A 27,711-nucleotide genomic window follows, 5' to 3' on the forward strand; every position below is an offset into this window, starting at 1 on the left:
GGTGGAGTTTTTCTTTAAAGGAGCCATACAGACAAAAATCCAGAAATATTAAGCATCCAGGTATAGCAGGATCAAATGAGGGGGAAAGCTATGTATCATCATGAATCTCCCGGATAATTTCAAATCAGCAAAGTTAGTTCTCATGCACATAAAATTGTTCACAAAATTAACTTCACCAACAGGGGAGTTTGCTTCTTTCTCTACTGCTGTGCAACATTGGAGTTGGTATGTATAACTTCGGGGAGGAGGTATCCACCTGGGTCCCTATCATTTGATCAAGTTTTCAGAAACTTGAACTCCATGTGGTCAAGACCATATGACTGAGTTTTTGAAAACAATAAGCTTTTGAATGGAGATCGTGGTTTAGTGAGGAACAAGAAATCTACTATTTTCCTCACACTGTGGTGCGATCTTGAAATTGGTATATATAATTTGCATATAATTTGTGGGGGTGGATGGGGTCTTGACCTCCCCCCAGAAAAAAACATAAAATGGTAGACTTTTTGTGTTTTTTTGATGTTCGAGTTTTAGGAAACTCAATCATATTGTCTCTGATATTTTTTTCGAGTTTCCGAAAAGCTGATTATCTGACTTAGACCCATCCACCTACATGGCGGTACATGGAGACTTGCTCCTAAGCAAAAAAAAAATGTGTCCAATGTTCACTGATGGTAGTTTCAACATATGTTTTTTGAATTATTTACATTCAATGAAACTGCCTTTGGCAAGTCGACATGGGCAGTCATTACATAATACAATCCTGGTTCTATGGTATTACATTGGGATGAAATGGCTAGGCTCGAATAACCTCCAGGTTGATAGCCTAGTAACTTCCTATGAGCCTACGATCCTATGATCCAAAACTCCATGGTTTGTCATCACATTCCTTACTTGTAAGATATGTTACTGCCTGTATTATATTGTGATGATACTGTAGCCATATCTTTAATAGGGTCTGTGTACCATGTGACTTATCTTTCAGAATGCAGTTCAGCAACTGTTGTTTAATGTTCATCATGTCTAAGGTTTCCTCATCATCTGGTCTATGGTTTTACTTAACTGTGCAAATGCTACACTAGTGACAATATAGAGACATAGATCAACAGCAGAGCAATTACGTTACTCACGAGGACTTTGTCACTCAATGAAAAATATTCAGTGGAATTGCTAACCAATGTAGACCTGAACAACTTCTAAATTGTCTAGCAAAGAATCAAGTCTGTTCTGTAAAAGAAAGCCCACATCTAAATTGCTTCTCTCCAGTCACATAATTTGAATGCCACAAGAATAATATGTGAGGACATTGTCAAAGATGTTTGACCCCCTCACTACCAGTTGATCATTGATGACTCATTGACAATGACCATATTGCCTTAATCTGTGACTATAATATAGACCTACAGTGAAAGAAGAGTGTAAACGAATAGCATGTAATGAGATATATTGGGACCATACATCACATTTGGAATTTAGAGGGCATTTGGCTTCATAAAAAATGTACTATGTTCGGAAAAGGAGTGCAGAAAAGATTTTTAGTGATGACTTGAAGTCATATATGCATACATACTCGCACACACACACACACACACACACACACACACACACACACACACACACACACACACACACACACACACACACACACACACAACACACACACACACACACACACACACACACACACACATATATATATATATGTGCGTGTGTGTGTGTTAGGCTAGTTTTTTTTTTTTTTACAAAGTTAGAACTGGTACATACTAGCTAACTTACGGTGTCCAGTTTTGGAGGGACTTGGTAGGGAAGGCTGGGAATGAGCCACAATGCCAGCTATCCTATCTTGGGCCAGGGAGGTTGCCTGGGTTTGCTGCAAAAGCCTGGTGAGCTCTGTACTGAAGTGGTATTCTGCTTGATCAGATCTCTGCTCTCTTACAGTGCACCAGTGACTTTGATTTCCTCACCATTCCAGGACACGGGTTTGGTTTAGACAGGAAGAGGAAACATGTAGGCTCAGTAGTCCCATGCTGAGAAGAGCTTGTGGCAGCTGATTGTCATCTGTGAGGTAGTACAGGAGAACAAACAACACTGACATCACTTCCTCTTGGAAACCCAAAGGTTCATAATCTAATTAGAAAATTCAACTAAACTCCATATTATATTACTTCTTTATTTGGCTTGATAACTCCCTCATGACTATCTTAAGGAATAACTTTCATACAGGTCAGACACAAGGTTCAATGGTAAAATATCTTGAGCTCAGGATTTATATGCATCATCTGTCATAGGATCATAGGATCATAGGAGGTTACTAGGCTATTGGCCCTGAGGCCCTTAAAAGCCTAGCTAAGAGTTTAACCCATGTTTAGACAAATCAGCACCCAATGCCCTTGTCCAGCAGGGACATGGGTGGAATACCTGGGGTATATTTTCTGTTTCTCAAACAGTTATCCAGGTTACGCTTAGAAAGGGGCAAAGAGGTACTCTGCTTGATATGGAGAGGGAGTCTATTCCACAGATGATGGAGTCTCTGGGACACAAATCTGTCCTGCCAACAAGACTTGTTGATGTCACAGACCAGGCTGAGGCCACATGTGTGGGTTACTCGAGTGGAGCTTAACTTGCGGATATGCAGCAGTCCCATCAAGGTGGGGTCCATGATCGGTTTCTATGCCAGACAGAGGTCACCACTGAGGAGTCTGTATGAAACTGAGTAGACAGATAGGGCTTTTAGCCTATCTGTGTATGGTAGATGTTTGAGGCCCTGGATTCTCCTGGTGAGGAACCTCTGTGGTCTCTCCAGCTGCTGCATGTGCTTTGCGAGGTACATGCCAAAAGGTGCATTGTATTCAATAATGGGCCTAATAAGGAAAGAATACAGGGTTGTTATGACCTCCTTGTCCATGGATGAGCTACTCTTACTTATGAGGTGACCCATGTAGAAAGCTTTCCATACAATGGAAGCAACATGATGGTCAAACGTCAGGTTGCTATAAACCTGGGTGCCCAAATCCCTCACAATTTATTGAGTGCTTAGGACATTGTTATTAATGTGATAATTTATGGGGACGTCACTCTCCCCAAAGGGGATGATGATGCATTTTTTGGTATTTAGCTTGAGGCCATGTTTCTGGCATCAGTCATTTGTTTGACTTAGACCCTCTTGGAGGATGTCCACATCACTAGGGGAATTGATGACAGCACCCAGCTTGCAGTCATCTGCAAACTTGGTCAGCAATAGGTTCATTGGTTCATAGGTAGGTACTAGGCTATCGGCCCAAGGGCCTATTTAAGCCTAGCCAGCAAGGTTCCCTGGCTTATGCCACCCAATAAAGTTATTTTCCTGTGCCACTGTCGAGCAGAGACACAGAAGTGATGCCCGGGATGCATTTCCTATTTCCCATCCACTCACAAAGATTTTTCTTGAAGAGTGCTAATGAAGAACTTTGCTTGACACAGATGGGTAGCCTGTTCCAGATTATGGGAAGTCTCTGGGACAGGAATCTATCCCTCCAGCATGTCCTGTTTATTGTGGTGACAAGGTTTAGGTCCCTAGAGCATGTAGCTCAGAAGGATTGGGATTTCTTTAGGTGTAGCATGTCCAACAGCTCTGGGTTTGACATAGCTTTATATGTTAGGCAGAGATCACCTCGGAGTAGGCGATATGCTACGGAATAAAGCTGGAGATTTTTGAGGCGGTCAGTGTAGGGCATTTGTTTGAGACCAGTAATCCTCTTTGTGAGGTACTTCTGTGGCCTTTCCAGCTGCTGCAGATGTCTTGTGAGGTACATTACAAAAGGGCATTGTACTCTATAATGGGTCTAATGTGTGCCGAGTAGAGGGGAACATTGACCTCTTTTTTCCTGGATGAGAACCGTTTTATGATGAGGTGTGCCATGTAGAAGGACTTCCTGACTACTGTGGTGATGTGACTATCATAGGAGAGACTACTGTCCACCTGGGTCCCAAGGTCTCTTGTCACACATTCGGTGTTAAGTAGATTGCTGCCTATGTGGTAGTTCATGGTTACAGAGTTTTTACCAAAGGGGATGACACTGCACTTTTTGGCACTGAGCTTGAGGCCATGGCTCTCATACAAGGCATCTGTTTCAGCGAGGCCCTTCTGCAGGATGTCCACATCATTTGGGGACTTGACTATGGTTCCTAGTTTGCAGTCATCTGCGAACTTCATTAGCTAGAGGCTTTCTGTGTTAGCCTGTACTTCAGAGAAGTAGATACCAAACAGGAGAGGTCCCAGGATGGAACCCTGTGGTACTCCACTTGTCACTGCTTTTTGTTCAGATTTGGAGTCTGCAACTTTTACAGTGTGGGTTCTGTCAGTGAGCCAGTTGGCAACCCATCTTGTGATGTAGGGATTTATACCTAGTTTAGTGAGTTTAGCTATAATGCCAGAATGGGGGATGATGTAGAAAGCCTTGACGAGGTCAAGATAGGCTGTGTGAACCACCTTACCCTCATCTACGGCTTTGGTGATTGCCTCAAAGAAGTCAATCAGGTTCAGGAGGCATGATCTGCCTTTCACAAACCCCAACTGGGTGGGATCCAGAATTTGGAGGTTACCAATATCTTTGTTTATGAGTTCCATGATGATATGTTCCATGGCCTTGCAGACCAGGCTCGTTAGGCTAATAGGTCGATAGTTCTCAGGATCAGTGGTGGCTCCCCCTTTGTGGAGTGGGATAATTGTTGCTGAGCACTATTCAGTGGGCACAAAGCCTGATGCGAGGCTATTATTGAACATGGTGCTTAAGTGGGGAGCCAGTTCGTTCTGAAGTTCATATAAAATGCAGCCTGGGATGTTGTCCGGTCCCATGAATGCTGTGTTTTTGGCTTTAGAGAGTGCAGCTTTTACCTGCGTAGTTGTGATTGCAGGGACTCTGCATTCTTCCTGTATAGATATGGGCCCTTTAGGGGGTGAGAGGGGGGTAAAGTTAGCACTGAACCTATCTGCCAGGATGTTGGCAATATCAGTTGGTTCTGTAATTTTCTTGCCTTTGTGCTGTAACTCAGAGCATATCTGGGTATTGCCATCGCGATTCTTGACATAGCTATAGAATGCTTTGTGGTCATCTTTGGAATTAGTGGTGATTTTGTTTTCGTAGCTAGCTTTGAAAGATCTTATAAGGGATCTCAGCTTCTTACTGAGGCTGACCAGAGAGCTCCTCCACTCATGGGATTTTACTCTCTTTTGCAACAGGACATACCCTACTGGTTTTGGCCTGCAGTTCAGAAAAGTATATCCCAAATAACAGAGGGCCCAAGACCGAACCCTGGGGTGTTCAGTCTATATATGTGGCTGATCTATATATGACTTAATCTATGTATTTATTTATCAAAATAATTTATTGCCAATGCACTGTGAGTGGGTAGACAAGTGAAAAAAAACAGAAAACACCCACACACATGCACAAATTAAACACCCATCTTAGGATTTATAATAATATCTTTTGTTTGGCCACTGACTGTTTTAAATTGACCTATTTACTGATCTACTTAAATGTGTAATTTTAATACATCTCACTTCTCACTGCATATTAACATCATCTGTAATCACTACCCTAACAAACCACAATGTTAAGAATAACAAATTGGACATTAAATTAAATCAAATTCCTCCTCATCTGGCCATACGTTCCTTATTGAGCTCTAACATTGTAACAAAAACCAGGTAGAGTTTTTAAGATAGGGAGTTAAGTATTGTTATGAGACCTGTGATTATTAAGTCTTTGATAATAATGCCGATACTGATAGGGCAGGTATTCCTGAATTAGAAGATGGTCAGAATAGATAATTCTTGTAATTGGAGATTTAATTATTACAGGAACCGATACTTACATTTGCAGAGAAGATAATAAACATCAAATAATGTTATACTTGCCAGCAGCAAAAATAGAGGATGTGAGACAAGCCTTAGAATGCCTTAATGTAAGAAGTATGGATCTGCTTTATTTATATTCTTGCAAATGATCTTGTCAGCAAGGACTCTCTGACTGTTAGTAGCTTGTATAGGTGCCTGGACGTATTTTTCACAAATGACATATTGAATGGAGAGTCAGGTCACCATGAATGAAAAGATTGTTTGATAAAATGCTTACATGAAAAAAATGTCCCATTTTAAAAATGGAAAAGTGTAGAGCATCCAAGCCTAACTTTGGGCAAACATGTTTAGGCACTATGGTGTGTACTTGTCATGATCAGAGGAAGAGAATTTTTGCAGCAGATATTTCATAGTATTTGACAAACACATGGCAGGATTTTTGCCAGGTCAAATTTTTAAGAGTTCACAGATAGCAACATTCGATGCACATCTGATGGTTATTAATACTTGGAGCATTAATAATAAAACCTTTATTGAAAAAAATGGTACATTCCCACAAAATTGCTATTGTTATTGCTTGTGAAACATGGTTAAAGAACAATGACTGGAAACACATTCTGTCAGGGTATAAATGTTTTTATTGTTACAGACACTCTGACAAAAAATCAGGTGGAGGTGTTATGATAGGGATTAAAGATAGCTATGAGACCTGTGATTATTACATGTTCAATGATAACACCAATACTATAGACTGTGTAGTTGTGACAATAAAGGCAACCCTGGAACATATAACTATTGTTTGGAAGTATACAGACCACCAAGGTCAGATGCTGGTGACCTGGAGGAATTTATACATTTCTTACATGAAGCACAGAAGTGAAGAATAATAGTTATTGTCACTTAAATTTACAAGAAATAGACTGGGAATAATATTGTTAAAGCAACATTAGTAAGGAAATGATTTACAATGTATGTTTAGGAACAACAATTGCTTCAGATTGTAAAAAAGTCTAAAAAGGGAACAGAACATACTAGACATTATTTGTGTTCCTAAAGAAATTAATTTTACTTCATGTCAAGATTTACCTCTATTAATATGCAGTTTTCATGGGGTTATAACGTTTAATTTGTTGCTAGATAATTCTGCCAAATTATAATCTAAACCAAAGGAATGTATCTGACCCGACACTTGCAGCAGCTGGAGAGGCCACAAAAGTTCCTCACCAAAAGGATAAAAAAAAAAAAAATGCTATGCTGCTGCCCGAAAAAAGAACTCCCTCTCTATCTATTCAGTCGCTTACAGCAGAGGTGAGGTGACTTTAACCAGACAAGGGGCCATCAAACAAAGATTTTGATGAATATGCTCACCTCAAAAATCCATCAGAGCCACAAGAGCGGGAGAAGACTTGAGACTTAAACCACCTATTACGGCTGGGGCTGACGGATAGGATAGATTCATCACCTCCACCACCCAAAGAATGAACAAAAAAATCACATGTGATGAGCAGCACTGGCTGGCGCTGGCCTTGTTCAATGTTCATGGATGGATGGATATGGATATATAGATATACCCTACCTCAGTGTCACTGACAGAGGCACAGCAAAATAATGGGTATAGTTCCTATATAGTTCCCCTCCTTAGGTGGCGTAAGCCACAAATAGATGGAAAAGGCTTGTAAATGCCTCGGATAGCCAAGTATGTATGAATGAATAATAAAAGATTATATGGAAGCAAAACAGTCATTATGTAAAAGTATTTGGAGTGATTTGTTCAGTGGAAAAACTACAGAAGGAAAGTAGTTTTGAATGAAAAAAATTGATTGAATGTCAGAAATAATAAAAAAAAATAAATAACATCAGTGTCTAGGCACAGACCGTCAGGAGGATATACTTCCATAAGAGCAAGATACTTGACTAAGGTGACAGACAAAAAAAATAAAAGAAATGGAAAAGAGGTTGAACTACAATAATGGAAACTGAAATAAACAAGCTGGACAAAAAATTAAACATAGGGTGAGACAAGATCAAGAAAAAATTGAAAAAGATTTGCATAATGATATTGAATATAATATGAAACCATTTCATAGATTCACAAATGCAGAAGGAGTACAGACATACAAATTGACAAACTGTATGTAGATTCTAACATTTTTTCTCAGACACAACAGATTATAGATATATTTACAAAATCTTAAGCAAAGTAGTTTGGCTCCACAAAGGGGGTGATAAGTTGTCCTAGTGACATCTAGGTAACCTCAGATATGGAAATCAAATTAGATTATATTGAAAAAGAACTATGCAAACTGAATCCAAACAAACCATAAGGAGCAGATGCAATTAGTAATAAAGATCTGAGAACACTTCATCAAGAACTTACACTACCATTAAACTTACTGCTTATTAGGTCATATAAATATGGGGAGATTCCTCAAAACTGGAGACATCTGCTTTTTAAGGGTCTATATTACGAGATCGAAACCTTAGGTAGTTGAATACCTAAAGGTCAATCACTAAATATCGAAATGTAAAAATCACAAATGGCTGTTTCCACACAGCAATGCCGTTGGCCAAACTAAAAAAAAAAGTTTTAAACAGAACTCAAGTGTGGGGCTTCACCCCCACACCCCCGAACTAAATATACCAACTCTGAGATTGCTCTACATTGTAAAAAGGGCAAATTCCATGTAATGGACAAACGACTTGTTTCCCTGTGTGGAAACGGCCACTCGTGATTTTTACATTTCGATATTTGGAGATCGACCTTTAGGTATTTGACTATGTAAGGTTTCGATCTCTTGATATAGACCCACTTTTTAAACCTGTCTTTAAGGGAAAGGGAAGTAGGACAAACCCACAGTCATACAGACCCTTGAATTTACTTTCATGTGGTGGAAAACAATGGAAAAGGTAAATGCTGGTTAATATATTGCCAGAATTGGAAAGGCTGGGACTTGAAACCATATATCAGCATGCATATGTTGAAAGATATATTACCATCTGTAAGATGATGTTCTATAACACTATAATAAAAGCTATGAATGAAACATTGTGATTAGATGTCATTTATATAGCTTTAAGTTCAACATTTGATAGGGTTATACACAAAACACTGATTAATAAATTATAACAGCTATGTATTGATGTAATTGTGATAAGATTGATAGCTGTATGGCCTATTAATAGAACATGGCAAGATCATATAGCAATTTGACAGGTGAAATTTGAGGTTACAGTCGGGGTGTCCCACAGAGCTCTGCCCTAGTTCCATACGTGTTTAGACTGTATCTTTCAGATCTATCTTTTTGTTCTATAGTCTGTATGCAGATGACTTGAAACTGATTATATGTGTTACATATAGGACATGTCTGCAAACAAAGTCAACTAAACTGACCATGTGGGCACAGGAGAATAATATGCTGATAAATACATCAAAGATTAAGCATGGGATATGGGAGACATAAATTGAAAGGTGACTATTTAACACAGCACACTCTGACTGAAACTGTAGACTTATTTAAAGACCTGGGTATATGGGTAGATTCAGCTACGAGTTGTTCTAATCATGTCAACTAATTGGTTAATGATAGTTATAGAACTATCAGTTGTAAAAAAAAGATTTATAAAGTCTAGGAAATCAAAAATGATGAAGTCATTCTTTATTAGTTACATTGGACCCAAACTTGAGTATGGAATAACAATATGGAAACCTTATAAAAACAAACATCAGCAAACTGGAAAGATACAATGGAAATATACCAAGGGCATCATTGGATGTGAAAATATAAGTTATTATGAAAAACTACAATATCTGAACTTATGCAATGTATCAAACAGATATTTAAGATGAGAACTTATTCAAGTATACAGGGCATTTAGAGACAATTACCCCTGAGAATAGTATCATTAGATGATATATGTAGAATGTTCCGTAGGAATGAGAAGTGCACTAATTGGTTCTCGGAGAGAGTAGCTGATGCATGGGACACACTATCAAATTACATTAAAGCAAGCATTAACGTAGATATTTTTAAGTGCAGCCTGGACACTTATTATGGGAACAACTGTTTTGGTATATTGGCAGGCTTGAAAGACATTAATGCCCATGCTTGAATTATTTATATGTATGTGGATTGGACATGTGCATAAAAGCAGAAGACAATCTGGTGAGGAAGAGTTGGGACAGACAGGAAGAAGGTAAGAGGAAGTGAGGACATCCAGCAAAGAGGTGGATGGATTGTGTGAAAGAAGATCTGCGACAGTCAGGCATGAGTGTTGAAGAAGGCAGGAGTGTGGCACTGAATCGAGAGAGATGGTGACAGTTAATACGATACCCCGACCCCATGTAGAAAATGGGAAAAGGGGGCTGATGATGATGATGATGTATGTATGTATGTATGTGTGTATGTATATATGTATGTACTATAGATTACGTAACTGTCACAATAAGTGCAACCCTGAACATGTTACAATTACTGGAGTATATAGACCACCAAAATCAACTGTTGATGACTTAGAGGAATTCCTGCATTTTTTGCATGAAACACAGGTGGGAAAATAATAGCAGCTGAGTGACTTCAATTTACCAGAAAGAGACTAGAATAACATTGATTCAACGTTAGTAAGGAAGTTATTTACAACGTATGTTCAGGAGCAACAATTGCTTCAGACTGTAAAAAAGGCTACCACAGAGCTGAACAAGATGGACATTTCGTGTATTCCTAAAAAATGTGTTACTTCATGTCAGGTTTTACCACTGTTGAAGTGCAGTGATCAAGGGATTATAAAAGTTAAGTTGCTACTAGATAATTCTGGCAAAATGCAATCTAAATCAATGCACAGGAGATTAATAACAGATTACAAGGAAGCAAAACAGTCAACATGTAAAACTAACTGGAGTGATATATTCAGTGGAAGATTTACAGAAGGAATGCAAAATGTTTTGAAAGAAAATAGTTTTTATTTTATTTAACATTTTGTTGACCAGGAAAGACCGACTAGGACAAAGCCTATTTTCAGCAGAGGCCCAGAGAGAAATGCTCCAGATGCATGTCTTTGGAATGTGGGATAAAACTGGAGTAACCAGAGAAAAACCACAAAAATGCAGGGAGGATATGTAGACTCCACACAGAAGGCACCCTGGCTGAGAATCAAACCAGAAAACCTCTTGCTGTGAGGTGATAATGTTAACCACTGCACCACCGCACCACAGCAACTTTTGAATTCAAAAAGTCAAAAAAATGTTTAACATCAGGATCTAGGCAGATTACATCAAGAGGATGTATTTCCCAAAGAACAAAATACTTGATTAAGGTAAAACACATACAAAACATATAATAAATGGAAAAGAGATTGAACTACAGCTTTGGAAACTGAAATAAACAAGCTGAACAAAAAATTAAACAGATGTTGATTTAGCTAATCTTACTTATACTGAACCAAAATTTATGTTTAGGAATAATAAATCTTTGAAAAGGAGATTATGCTACTCAAGGCATGGCTTAAACAGACATAAAGGATAAGGTACTCTACCTTGTGGTAGATGTAGTTATTGTTAAGTATATAGATACCAGGTCTGTGTCCCTCCATCCTGATCAGGGCAAGATCTATACATTTAATGTTTTTGCCACCTGTGAAACTGAGCACATAGTATACCTCGTCCACTGTATACAGTGTAAAAAAAATTATATTGGTAAGACCGATAGGGCATTTAAAGAACGGATAAGGGAACATGTTTATAACATTAATAAGAAAAACAAGGTTAATGCCCTTGCCAAACATGTTATTAACACTGATCACACTCACACCTTCACATTTTTAGCCATAGGGAAAGTGATTGAAAATGTTAGGCTGGGAGACATACATATGAAAACTGAAGAGTTATGGATAGTTAGAATGAGAGGTGACTCAGGACATGGCTTAAACGAATGTGTACCTCTTAGGCCTAAGTTGAAGTGTAGACCTCTTAACAGGTAGTTTCAGATATGCAGTTATGTTACTTTAATGATTTTTATGAGCTTTCTATGTAATTTTGTTTTTATATATGGCAATACGTTGTGTAGTTTGTCTTTAGTTTTAGTAAGTTGATTTGTGTCATGTGAATTATGTCATGTGGCTTTAAAAGGTGTTTAAAAGGTGTGTGCCTATTTGTGCAGTTTTTACACCTGAGGAAGCACATTTTGTGAAAGCACTTGCGTTCTGTGCACTTAGTAAAGATTCTTATACTGGAAGCTGCAGCCGTTTCTGTGCCGTTATTGTTCTGCCTGGTGTGAGACAAGGTCAGGCAGTGCAGTGGAGCATCGGTTAATGTTGTCACCTCACAGCAAGAGGTTCTCTGGTTCGTTTCTTGGTTGGGGTGCCTTCTGTGTGAAGTCTGCATGTCTTCCCTGTGTTCATGTGGATTTCCTCTCACATTCCAAAGACGTGCATTTGAAACATTTCTCCCCAGGGCTCTGTTGAAAATAGGCTGTCCTAGCTGGACTTTCCCAGTCAACAAATGTTAAAAAATAAGATCAAGAAAATTTTGAAGATAAAGTTACATAAAGATATTGAGCATAATAGGAAAGCATTTTTTATATACTTAACATGTGGAAGGAGTAAAGACATACAAACTGAAAAACTCTGTGCACTCAGATACAATACATTACAAATATATTTCCAAAATCTTATGCAAAGTAGTTTGGCTGCGCAAAGGAGGTGATAAATTGTTCTAGTGACATCCAGGTAACCTCAGATACTGAAATCAGATTAGTTTATATTGAAAATAACTTTGCAAACCAGATCCAAACAAAGCACAGGGAGGAGAGAGAATTAGTAATAATGACTTGAGAACACTTCTGTAAGAATTTATAGTACCATTATATTTATTATTTACTTAGTCATATAGTTATGTGGAGGTTCCTCAAGATTGGAGATATGCACTTGTTATACCTGTCTTTAAGGGAAAGGGAATTCGGACAAACCCAGAGTCATACAGACCCTTACATTTACTTTCATGTTGTGGAAAAATAATGGACAAGTTAATATTGGATAAGTTATTGTCAGAATTGGAAAGGCTGGGACTTGAAACCATATATCAGCATGCATATGTTGAAAACAGATCTATTACCACCTGTAACATGATGTTCTACAACAATTTAATAACAGCTATGAATGAAAAATTGTGCCGTGATGTAATTCATACGGATTTAACTTCAGCATTTGACAGGGTCATGCACAAAGCACTTTTCAATAAATTAGAAGAACTAGGTATTGGTGTACTTTTGATAAGATCAATAGCTGCATGACCTACAAATAGGACATAGCAAGTATCATACAGCAATTGGTCTAGTGAAATTCTAGGTTACAGTCAGGGTGTCCCACAGGGCTCTGAAGTAGGCCAATACTTGTTTTAAGGTGCATCTTTCATGTCTATCTTTTTCATGTGAGGTGTTCTATAATCTATATGCAGATGACTTGAAAACTGGTGTACATTTACAGATAGGGCAAAAGTACTTGTCTAAACTGATCATTTGGGCACAGGAGTTAACATGCAGATAAATACATCAAAATCTAACCATATAAGATTTGGGAGACATATATTGAAGGAAAATTGTTTAATGTAACACAATGTGAGTGAATTGTGGATTTATTTATGGACATAGGAATATGGGTAGACACAGCTTCAAGATTTTATGATCATACCAATCAATTAGTTAGCAACAGATATAAGCATATAGGCTATAAAAATGATTTATAAAGTCTAGTAAGTCAGAAATAATGAAATCATTGTCTATAAATTACATTTAGACCCTGCTAGAGCATGGAATACGGAATCATCTGACAACATTTAAAGGACATTATACAGAAATGAGATGTATACCTGCTTGTTCTCTGAAAGCATATCTGATGCATTGGATTGACTATTAAATTATATTAAAGTTAGCAGAAGTTTAAATATTTTTAAGAACAACTTGGACAGTTATTATATGGATGACTGTTTTTGTATATCAACAGGCTAGAAGGGCATTATGGCCTGTTAGTAAAATATCTACATGTAACAGATAAGGAAGATGGGTGTTCATATTATTGCATTTAAATGTTTCATCCCTTGCTGCTGGCTGTGTATTTTGTATATTATTACACTCAAAACACAATATAAAACACAGAAACATAAATGCTTCTTCTTAACATCACAGCAAAAGACAACACCACCATCCATTCTACAGAACACACCAAATTACTAGGAGTAGAAATAGACAAAAACTGAACTTTGACATTCACATTTCAATGACCATTTAAAAAGTGCACAAAAAACTAAGAACATTATATAGAAATCAGCAACTACTTACCAAAGCAGCTAACATTATGGTAGCAAATTCTCATGTTATCTCTACCCTACTCTATGCCTCTCCAGTATTTACTAACCTTAGACAGTGCAACCTAAATAAGCTTGAAACCTGCTACAACAAAACTGCCAAATTCACCACAGGGACTTCCTACCTTACTCACCACTGTCTATCAATAGCAGAACTAGACTGGCTAGAGCTCCCCCACCTCCTTCAATGGTACCAACTTGCACTCGCACACAAACTAATAAACCAACCACTAAAAGTCCCATCCCTCCAGAATCTACTCCGACCCTACATAACCGCGAGACCACTAAGATCCAGCCACAAAAAAACTCCTACAAATCACAAGAGCCAATAACTCTGCTGGAGAAGCATTATTCTCCTGCACTATAGCCAAACTCTGGAACTCCCTCCCATCCTCAATTACCTCTGTAACTTCTTGCACCCACCTCAAATCCTTACTAAAATCACACTTAAAAACTTGCCAGATATGCCCTTGCAACCCACCCTCTCTAATACCTTCCACTCCACCCACCCACTACCTCTCTCAGCCCCCTATCAACAACCTACTCTTAGCAAGCTTGGCTACTCATGTTCCCAGCTACCTGCCACATAATACTAACTTCTTGTAGCAACAACTGCTAATGACTGTTATGTACCTCAAAAACAGATTGTATCAATTATTCACTGGTGAATCTCAACTACATTTGTAACCATGTATATTATATGTCACCATATTTAAAAATTGACCTATGTTCTACAGCTGTTTTACATCTATGTTTTATTCTTGTCTTACGTCCTCAGCTGGACTAATGTCTATATTTAAATGCTATGTTTTTTAACTGTATAATGTAAGTAATATTTAATGTGGAGCTTTTCTCCCCGGGCCTCCGCTGAAAACGGACCTGTGTCCAGTCGGACTCTCCCGGTCAACAAATGTAAATAAATAAATAAATAAATAAATAATGTATGTACAATATTGTATAAATTTAATTGGCAAATTCATACTGTTTAAACATTAGTGATTAGCATTGCTTGTAAAGGATTTATTACTCCAAAGATTACCCAATATGATGTGTGATGTCTCTTCAGCCATCACATTTACCCACCTCGGTTTGTTATCATTTGCTTGTACCGTTTCATTGATTTGTCCCCAACATATTTACTTTTCCTTTTTTACTCTCTTTGCTATCAGAAACACGGGTATTATCAAAATCAAAATCTATACTATTTTTTATACAAATATAACCACATATTCTTTTCATTCATCATTACCAACACATTCCTACTTAAAACATTCACTGTATAAGTGCTCTTTATTAACTCTCTTCTTCTCTTCCATCACTCATTAGTATCCATTTTACATTCATCCAGAAATTCAGTCAGCTTTCCTTTCTCATCCTGTTTTATCGTTGCATCATTAAAATAAAAAGCAATTTTATATTTCGTCTGTACTAATCTTTAAATAAATTTGAAATGTTAATCCTACTAGAATTTAGTCTGTATGTCTAGGTGAGCCAGTCCCATTATATATTTACAAACAGTAAATCAATTATTTATGCTCTGTCTTAGAATTACAACTATTTCTTTAAAATCAGATAACATAACTGTGTGATTTTATACATATTGTAAACTAATATTCTAAATAATCAGTATTTCTCAAAATATTGAAACATCAGCTTAAATTATTATCCAGCACTACTACAAAACAGACTCCTGAGGGGCTGATAGCAGCCAGTGCATTGTTTAGAGGGATAAAGACTGGAATACATACCAGATGACCTGGGTTCAAATACCAGCTCAGGCATCTGAGGCATGTACAAAGGGAGGAGGAATTTGTATGCAGTTACATCATTAGTGGAAATAGTTTTAGCGTTAGGGTATGCACATATTCGACTTTTGGACATTATAACTGTGAAACAAAAAATGTTTATTTGGCCCAGTGTTTGTTCTGTCCAGCTTATTATGTGGGTAAAACATCTAGACAATGTAAACAACGTATTTATGAGCATATTTTACACACTAGAAAAATAAGATTACTAGTGCTTTATACAAATGTTATTCAATACCCACAAGTTTGTTTTTTTAGTGATAGATCAAGCTAAGGAGGACTCTGAGTTGAATTTACATTTACATTTAAATTTATGTGAATTGCAATGGGAGTTGAGGTTAAATGCAACAACATACCCAGGGTTGATGAAACTTGCTCTTTAAATTCTGTTTTGCAATTAAAAAACTTTGAAGACCTCTAATTGATTAATTAATGTATTAAGTCATGTGATTTTAATTGTTTTTAGAGGCTATTTAATTTATCTTTGATATGTGTTTTGTTAGTTCTGAAGAAGTTCCATGTTAAGAGTTTGGAACCAAAGCGGTTAACTTTTTATATTAAAGTTTGGTTGTAGATTTTATCTGGCTGACCTTTTTTATTTTATTTTTATTTTAATTTGCGCTGTATTGCAACTGGTATTCTGTGTTTATTAGGAATTTGTACTTGGGCACACTTTGCCATTCATGTCGGGTGGAGGCCAAGGACATGCAGGAAAGCATTGTCTACAATGAGACAAGGCAGTGGCTAATCACCTCAGGAGCAGGACAATTCTCTAACATGCCCACTATATGTCCATCCCTAAGATGTAAGTGGGAACAAAGAAGTGGGTGGGAATCTAGGTTTCCATTTCCTAGTGGCATTAAGGGGCTACCTCAGGGTGTCTAAATCTCCTCACCACCCAAACATGGGTCCAGTTTATTCATGGAGAAACTAGTTGGATTTGGTCTATATAGTGAATGAACAGATGTCCCTGGGGGACAAGTGATGATTAGCTGTGGAGAATCAAAAAAAAAAAAAAAAAAAACAAGATCATTTTTCATTCTGTGTTTTCAATAAATAAAAATAAGATGAGGAAATAAACAATGATAACTACAACTTATGCATTTAATACAATGAACAATACAGAGCAAGTATTTTGTATTTTGAAAGAACTATTACAGTTATCTAAAATCGACCAGTTAAAAACATTTTATTCCATCTCTGTTTACAATGGGGCTTTTCATTTGTTCTGCAATGTTAAATAGAAAATATGCAGCTATAAACAATGTTACTACAATGACTCTCAGCACTATAAACAACTAACTAGTGAACTATTAATAAATCATCAAAGTTATCAATCAGCCTGTGTATTTTGTAACTAACATTACTGATATATCAGCATGACAGAGACCTGGATGAAACACTTATTACATAATTATGAAAAAGTCCTTCAAACTGTAACTTACATCTACTGATATGACATCATCTAGTAATAAATTACTGTATTGTTTCAGCATTTTGCTGCTTGAAACATGGAAACTGCATTGGCGTTGGATAATATTTTAGATAATTGGAAATTTATTCTTGTTAGAAAGTTTAATATTACATATTTCTTTTATTTAGCTGAGTTTGCTTTTTTGTTATCTATTATTACTCATTATGTTACTGTTATACCTGTTTAGTATACTGTGACAATGTGAGGTATTGCCAGCTATGCAAGGAGAAGTAGAGCAGTGGATGTATAACATATGCCAACACAGCTAGCTGGAATTTTGTAAAAAAGTATATGCCATTTCTATAGCAAACTGATTTGCACAGATGTTTGTGTTTAAAATGTATTTGTAAGGTTGCTTGTATTAAAAAATGTACCAACAGTGGGGTCTGACTGTATTGTAACTGATTAAATGTATATATTTTAACAGAGGATACTGGAAGAGAAGAGGTTAAGCTCAGCTCCAGTTAACTTTGAAAAATAGTAAGAAATTAAATTACTGGGCTTAGGCCATAAAGATGTTATCTCACAGTTTTGAATGAAGCCAGATACTCAATGTCTGTAAGAAGTATGGTTTGTTAGTCTCTGTAGGAAGAGCAGAAGTGTTAAAATAGTTTACAGCTTCCAGAAATTGCAATTAACTTTAGCAAAGCTTGAGATATGTATTGTAACGGGTCCCCTACACATGATCAAAATTCCAAAAAGCTGATTCTCAGATGGCCGAGGCCATAGGATTGATTTTTGGAATTTCGAACATGCAGAACAGGCATCTCTGTATAGTGCAGAATGGGAAGATTTCCATCTTCCGCACTATAGTGCAATCTCAGAGTTGGTATATTTAAATTTCAGGGGGTATGGGGGTGCAGCCTCCCATGGGGGTCCAGGGAGGCTTGCCCCCCCCTGCTAGCAACATATAGGTACATTTTTTTTAACAATGTTCTTAATTACAAAAGTTGATGATATGGTCTCGGCCATATGGGAATCTATAGTAGACCCATTGTAACACATATGTGCTAAATCCTGGTGGTTTCTAGTGATGGGGTAATGTGGGAAACAGAGTCAGATGACCAGATGTGATGTCATTTTGTAACCAACTCTGAAATAGTATTTAGGTATTACAGAGAGAAGTCTCTTGGTGACTTAGCAGTCTGTTTTCGGAACCTGATGAAGGACACCTCACCTGCTTCATCTTGCCTTGCCTTGTAAGTGACCAGGGAGTAGTGATTCTTTAGATCAGTCAGGAAAATATAGTGAGATATGTTAAGTACTGCTTTTCTGAATCTGTGTTAATCTATTCATCTGTGCTATTTTCATATTTCCTGTGACTGAAATTCTGGTGTTTATTGTAAAAAGATATTTAGTATTTTCATGTTCTTTTATTATTTATTATTAAATATATTTAAACTTTTCATTATGGCTGGACCTTTAGAGAATATTTTAACCTTTGAGAGTACTCATATCTATTTGGTGAAACTGTGGCCACTCCTGAAAGCCTGCATTGGCCAAACACTATCATTTGTATTAGTATTAATTTCATTCAGTATAATTGGGTACCCTTGTAAGAGCCTTGGAGTAGCTGGCTTTAGAATGTCTGATGGCAGTAAATACCTTATAGTCTGGGCAGAAGGGGGCATAGCTAGTAAATCTGTGTCAGCCTTTCCCAGGTGTGTGTGTGTGTGTGTGTGTGTGTGTGTGTGTGTGTGTGTGTGTGTGTGTGATTGGAGCAGGGATATGAAGCACTGGTTTCACAGAGAGGGTGCTGGAGGATATGGCTTGGACACTCGGCTGAAGACTTAACTCTACAGCTGTATCAGTGGGAAGTCTTACTGGGGACCTGGAAAGAGAGAGAGAGAGAGAAACCCAGACCCAGACTGAGTGTGTTCCCTGTGTGCTCTTAAGGGAAATTGTGCTTGATGTAGAGAACTGCACCTGACAATACTGTGTGTATCTATTTTTGTTCCAAGTTAACGTCCCTCTCCAGTGTCAGTGGTAAGGATTCAGGCTCTTTGGTTACTTGCCCAGAGTGGGGACATCACATACACATTAAAGGGTAATGTCCAATTGCTTATATACTGATTCTAAACCATTACTACAATGTGCTGTACAGGACTTATTTTTTTAAATAAATTTGACATTATATGTAGGCACAGTGGTCTCACACCTCTTTGTTTTATTGGTTTAGTTCCAAACTGGAGAGAGCTGTGTGCAGAGCTTACAAGTTATCCCTTTGTCCTTGTGGGATTTGGCAAGGTGATACAGTTTTATCCCACATCCACAAAACATCTCCATTAGGTGAATTGGTGATTCTTTAAACTATCTAGGGTGCATGTGTGCATGTGTGCCCTGTCATGATTCTACTTTCTATTCAGGAGTGGTTCTATTATATGGACCCAATATTTACCAGGATATGAACTGTGTTACCCATATCCTAAATAGGATAAAGTGGGTATAGGAGAATAAATGAATGTATGAATGAATGAATGACTTGACTTGATGTCTGATGCCTTTGCACTTGCATAGATTCTGGCCATTGAAGGCATGCTGCAATTTAAATTGAATAACTCCTGCTTTGATACAGCATGTTTGTAGATGTTTTGAAAGTAATGTAAAGTTTATAGTTTTATTGTTTCTATATGAAGTAAAATGATAGTGTGATGAAAACATTTAAAAACCAAAAAGAATTGCTGAACAGCTAAATGGCCTGTTAGCAAAGCAATGCTAGAAAGAAAGGTAGCAGAAAGGATAGCATTGTCTTGCATTTCTTTATGAACTGCTATTCCATTTCTTGGGGCCTTACAACATCATGCTGGTATTGTAGCTGTGAAAAATAGTTGCCAGTTTCTCTATGTAAATATGTCTGAATAGTGGGAGTGTGGGAAAGATACTTTTCTTAAATCTGTAATAATTACCTGTTAAAACCTCTTTTATGATGGATAGCACCTCTGTCATTTCTTCTACTGACTTTATTAAGATCTCTGCCTCTCAGACAGTCCTAAGAAAGGAAAACTAACTTCCATATGCAGATCCATCTCCTTGCTAAATGGAAGCCTTTCCCTAATCTTCTGGTAGAGACAACTAATACTCGAGTTTCTGATCTGACCTCTGCAATTAACAAAGACTGTTGAGAACATTCAATAAATGGAGAAAAAGAACCAGCTACATGCAACTAGTAAGCAGGTTGAGTGTGATGTACAGGGCCATCCATGTAAAAGTTTTTTTTACCTCTGTGGTTACCAAAACGATATAAAGAATTTAGTACAACTGAAAAAAGTGATAGGCAGAAGCAACACACCAGATAGAAGTGTCTGTAATGTGTGTAAACATCCAAGAATCTTTGTTCTGAGAGAGAGAGAGAGAGAGAGAGAGAGAGAGTAGTCACTAATACTCAGGTGTTATAAAGAAGGTACCTGCCAATGGGCATGTGCTCCCAGGTACTGACATGCTTCCCTTAATGGTACATCACTGGGTAGGCTGTCCAAAATTCCTTTATGAAAGAAGTACAGCAAAACACCTGCAGTGTGATGTTGTTGTTACATCAGTGACCCTGCAGAGTAGTGTTTCTGCAAAACTAATTACTGTGCAAATACAGTTAGAGATGAATGCTGTGGTGCTGCATTTCTAAGACTTTAAGCTGTCAAACAGGTCTTGACTACTTATGGAGAAAAAATGCTATCTGGCCATCTAACCAAGTTGCTTTTCAGCACTTGACGATTGGATGGAAATAGTTATATGAATTGCCACACTTTGATATCTTTCATAACAAATCCCAAATCTTATCACTTCGGGGAATGTTAAGTAAACAGAGTACAAAGGATTTGTCTAGATAAAATCACTTTAGCTAGCAGTTCTAGGAGTCTCCCTTTCTGATGCCCTTCCTGTGGGAGGAATAAAGAAGCCATGTTGAAGCTTCAAGTAGTTTATTCAGTTAAGTAAGTAGATAGATGAGTGTTCACTACCTGCAACTTCAACAAGGCATCTTTATTCCTCCCACAGGGATATTATAAAACTTAATTTTGTAATGTTAAACATGGACTAGAGTGGTTAACCTGAGTTCATAAATTATATTGTTGGCTTGAAAGACAATGTGCTTGTGGAGTTAGACATGCTGACTTCTTCTTTCAGCTTTTCCCAGTTAGGCGTCGCCACATCGGATCACCTGTCCGCTCATGAGTGGGAGTGGAGTTTTACGGTGCAGAGTTGCCAGCCTGGCGCCCAACCTTCCACAGAAGGTACACACATGCACACACTCACGCCTAGGGCCAATTTAGAGTGTCCAATCCATCTAGGAGTTGGACATGCTGACTGTGAGAAGAAGAAAAAAGGGAAATTGGAAGCCAAGTAGGATGGTCACTGGATGGTGATTTCTACGAGCTTTGTAGCCAAGGCAGAGAAATGAAAGCTGTATGGTTTGTCAAAGGAATTTTGATTTTCTTACAGGAAGGGGTTCCTAATGCAGCCCCTCCCTACACACACACACACACACATACACACACACACATGCACATATTGATCAGAGGGTAAAAAATAGAAATAAAAGCAAGCAGATATTGATTAAGCATCACTTCTGTAATGCACAGACTTCAACAATGACATGGCACTACATCTAGGATGAGATTTATCAAATGAAGTAAATATGAGGTTCTATTCCTGCATCCTGCTGCCTGTTAAAGGGGTGTATACAAATGTGTATATATATATATATATATATATATATATATATATATATATATATATATATATATGTTATTAGCTAACACCTGATACAAATGCACATAATGAGTACAGATATGCAATTTAAATAGCAGCCTCTGTAAAAGGACAGAGAACATGGAAGCTATCTTTTGCATTCGGTTACACACCCACTGACACCAGCTGTGCAATGGGAGGTGAGATGACATGAATTCAGAAGCCAATCATGACCCATCTGATTGCATGGTCAAGATTAATGCAAACTAATTTCCTGATGTCTAATGTCTTTGCCTACACTGCCAAAAATATTGATTAGCAAATCACACAACTATAGATCAGGGATGATTCTTTATTATTTTTTTTAATGTGTGGCCTTCTCCTTCTTCAAACCTCAGATTCTCTTTTCTCCGTAGTTTCTGCTGTCATACTGATATGCAACCATATATGAATGGAACTGATTTTTGCAACTGGTTTACCAAGACTCTGTTTTGTATAAGTAATCATGAATAATTATAAATGCAATCTATTGTAATCTTTAAGACTAACTCCTCCATTACTAATGTGTGCTCATAAACTTATTTTGTGTTGTTATGCTACCCAGGTAGAAAATTGTTGCAACTTTTTTCTTTTTTGTGTACTTTTGTCTGTTTCGTACTGATGGATGGAAGTTTTCTCATCGTGCTTTTACTGTAAAAAAAGGTTACTTTGCTCATCCAGAAAAACTATCTCTGTAAACAAATGTTAATATTGGGTTGGGAGGGTGGCCAAATGGTTAAGGTGTTTGCCTAACAAACACAAGGTGCAAGGTTTGAGTCTTAAAAGGGATAATTGGCTAGGCTTAAATTGGCTCACAAGGGCAGTTAGCTTAGTACTAATCTATGAACCTATATATATCCAGAGCTAAAATAAGCTCCACTAAACACAATGTTGGACTGCACATGTTTATTCAGAGACATCTGCTGGTGACTCTCAGAGCAGCGTCTGGTAGCTTGTTCAATTCGCTGACACTTCAGTCTACTCAGTTGGGTTTGAGAGTGAATTTTAGAGGGTAAGAATAGTTTAGGTTGTGAAAAACTAGATGACTCATATATGAGAGCGAAACAGCAATTGTTGTTGCCTGACTACAGAGTTTGTTAAATTATCAAGGTGATAATCATGTGTGTGTGTGTGTGTGTGTGAAATCAAGGATTACTTCCTTGGGGTTGGGAGTTGACATACTGGTTAATATGTTTACCTTGTAAACAAAAGGTTTAGGGTTTGATTCTTACCTTTGAGTTGGGAAGTTTGGCTAGGCTGAAAATAGCCCAGAAGGGCAGATAGCCAAGTACAAACCTATAGTATCCAATGCTATGCTACTATCTAGGATCCCCTCAGCTACACGAATCATACTCAATTTAAAGTATGCAATATATTTCAGGTATTTCTTTATTCCCACTTTTGTATCCAGTAAATACCCACTGAGGACAAGTTTCTTAGGATAACATTGCAATAACTGATTTACACAGTCATACTGTGCACAGATGGAGACTGCAGGGGTAAAACCCAGCTAAATGTGATAAGATTTATTAATAACTCTTAGAATTAAATCTCTGAGCTATACTTCTAGATTATAAGAATTACTGTTGGAAAGACGTATCATCATTTCATCAACAATGGTGATTAGTATCCTTGACTGGTGGAAGAATACATCTTTTGGGAAAACTATCCAAAGATCAAAACCAAATTGTGCAAGTCTCAACAAACAATCAATTGTTCAAACAATAAACAGTGAATTTCAAAAGTCACTGAGAGAAATTTAAAGTATTTTTTTTTTGCTGTGTGGTGTTACCCGCTTACCCCCCCCTCCCCACACACACACACACATGCACATATCAGATGTGTGGAATTGTACTTTCTATACCACTTCTACTTAGTATACCTCAAACTTAACATATGCCCCCCCTCCAGATTTGCAGTTACTGCTACATCAAAAGCCATAATTACAGTCCTAGGAATTTCAACAGGTGTCAAAACTTGATTATATATATGCACAGCTTGAAAAGAACTAAGGATGTGTTTCTGGCTAGCATAGATTTGGGCCTTCCATCAGGTCATCTGGTAACATGGCATACATGCACTTGTTTGGCTTTAGCAGTAATTTGCATATATGCAGCCACATCCAGTGTACTAAACTTAAAGGACATTTACCAGTAAACTGGAACTACCTTGTAAATATTATAGCTCCATCTCTAATGACCAGACCAACTTTAAACAGGTGCTGGTCTGCCTGCAGTTGAGCAGGTTAATGTTAAACTCCTACTCCAATAACCCAGTTCTGATCCCAAGAGGTACACCATGAAAGATTCCAATAAAGAGCAAAAGGCTTTGCTGTGATGTGGGAGCGACATGCCTAGTTCTTGGACACATTACTTATTAGGTTATTGTGACTGATTATACTGGTATGGCAAATCAAAGACACAGTAAATGTATTTTACTATAACATGTACAGTGTTGGGCTTCACACTCACATCCACAGAATTTAACAAGCATTTGGTCTTATGAGCATATTCTTCCATATCATGCTTAGTCACTTTTTCACTGCATATCAGACCATGTTGACAGAAATACAATGCATTTTAGAAATTGCATTTGTAGCCAGCAGGACAAAAATACAATTTCTCAAAATGCCGCTTGAACAATAGAAATTTGACAGCAGTATTTTTCCACCTGCCAAACTTTGTTGGCACTATTTAAATCATGCAAAAAACCTGGGAGGTATGTCCTCAATGCATAAGGATGTTACCTTCTACTCAACCTACACAAAAACTTCGGCATCAAAGTTTAGTCAGACATTGATAGATGCAGTCTTACTTTTTGACAGGTTATACAATGTTTTAATATAAAAAGAAAAACAAAATCCACACAGTTATTATGCAGCTGTTTCTGCATGTCCCTTCAGACCCCTGAAGCAAAGTCTGTGCTGAAAGAATCAGTAGAACATTAGCTGACAGTGAGGCAGCTATAAAAATGGTTTACAGCAAAAGATTTTCAGAAATAATCCCTAAATCCTTTTCTGATTATACTGACTAAAATGACACTGCAAGAAACCATAAAACATATATATGCAGATGTGCTTATATTGATCAAAACACCTAAATGCGAACATTTACAAAGTTAACACTGAAAGATCAACTTTGCAAACACCAATACACTGTTATACACGTACTGATTGACAATCTCAGTGCATGCATTTACTTAAACAGCTTAACACAGTTTTGTGGGGAGGGGTAAGCTCCCCTGTACTCCCACACCATCTTCTAAATATACATGCTAGCGCTGAGATCACACAACCTTGGGGAAAGGGCATATTCCCTACTCCAATAATTGTGTGATCTCACACACCTGTCAATTATCTGTTAAGTAGATCAAGGTAAAAACCACCAAATTCAGTCCACCCATATATATCTACACACACACATAGATATATATATATATATATATATATATATATATATATATATATATATATATATATATACATACCTTATATATATATATATATATATATATATATATATATATATATATCTATATAAATATATATATATATATATATATATATATATATGTATTCCGTGGTGGTGTTGCTGCGGTAGCATTGTCGCCTCACAGCAAGACGTTGTCCCGTTTGATTCTCAGATAGAGCGTCTTCTGTGGAGACATGCGTGAATGGGTGTACCCTCGTTGAAGGTTGTGCATTAGGGCCGGCGACTCAGCACGTAAAAATCAACTGCCAATCATTAGCGGACCGGAGTTCCGCTGTGGTGACCCCTAACCGGGAAAAGCCGAAAGACACAACATATATAAATATATATATATATATATATATATATATATATCTATATATATATATATATATATATATATATATATATATATATATATGTATGTGTGTGTGTGTGTGTGTGTGTGTGTGTGTGTGTGTGTGTGTGTGAGTGTGTGTGTGTTATGGGTCTATGGATCTAAGGCACTGCAACAAATGGCAAGTGCCCCGACACACACACTAGCTCAACACCATTTGGTCGACACAGACAAGTGGTCAACAGGTGTTTGAAAACAACAATTTCAGAGTAGGAGGATATTTCCTTTCCCTTGGGATTGTGTGATCTTGGAGTTAGTATATATAATTAGCATGGGATGTTGGAAGGCACAGCCCCCCCACATAGATTGTGCATGGGGGGCTGCCCCCCTGCAAAAATACTTGCTGTTGGTTTAGTCCTCTCCAGGGTGATCCTTGGAGCATGTGCTGAATGTTTCGATCTAGTGTGTGTCTGGCCACTTGCCATTTGAAGCAGTGCCCTAGACCCATAAATATATGGATATATAAAATGTATATTGTGTGTGTATATATGTATGTATATGTATGATACAGGTATGTGACAATGCAATGTATACCGTGTGTACATATATATGTATGATACAGATATGTGAAGATGCAATGTATATTGTGTGTACATATATATGTATGATACAGATATGTGAAGATGCAATGTATATTGTGTGTACATATATAGGTATGATACAGGTATGTGACGATGCAATGGATACTGTGTGTACATATATATGTATGATACAGATATGTGAAGATGCAATGTATATTGTGTGTACATATATATGTATAATACAGATATGTGAAGATGCAATGTATATTGTGTGTACATATATATGTATGATACAGGTATGTGACGATGCAATGTATACTGTGTGTACATATATGTCTATGATACAGATATGTGAAGATGCAATGTATATTGTGTGTACATATATATGTATGATACAGGTATGTGATGATGCAATGTATACTGTGTGTACATATATATGTATGATACAGGTATGTGATGATACAATGTATACTGTGTGTACATATATATGTATGATAGAGGTATGTGATGATGCAACGTATATTGTGTGTACATATATATGTATGATACAGGTATGTGACGATGCAATGTATACTGTGTGTATCTATATATGTATGATACAGGTATGTGACGATGCAATGTATACTGCTTGTACATATATATATATATATATATATATATATATATATATATATATATATATATATATATATATATGTATATGATACAGATATGTGAAGATGCAATGTATATTGTGTGTACATATATATGTATGATACAGGTATGTGATGATGCAATGTATACTGTTTGTACATATATATATATATATATATATATATATATATATATATGATACAGATATGTGAAGATGCAATGTATATTGTGTGTACATATATATGTATGATACAGGTATGTGACGATGCAATGTATACTGTGTGTACATATATGTATTTGATACAGATATGTGAAGATGCAATGCATATTGTCTGTACATATATATATGTATGATACAGGTATGTGACGATGCAATGTATACTGTGTGTACATATATATGTATGATACAGGTATGTGGCAATGCAATGTATATTGTGTGTACATATATATGTATGATACAGATATGTGAAGATGGAATGTATATTGTGTGTACATATATATGT

Source organism: Protopterus annectens, chromosome 12.part0, assembly GCF_019279795.1.
Source record: "Protopterus annectens isolate FY-2018-M chromosome 12.part0, PAN1.0, whole genome shotgun sequence".
In the NCBI taxonomy this organism is placed as follows: domain Eukaryota; kingdom Metazoa; phylum Chordata; order Ceratodontiformes; family Protopteridae; genus Protopterus; species Protopterus annectens.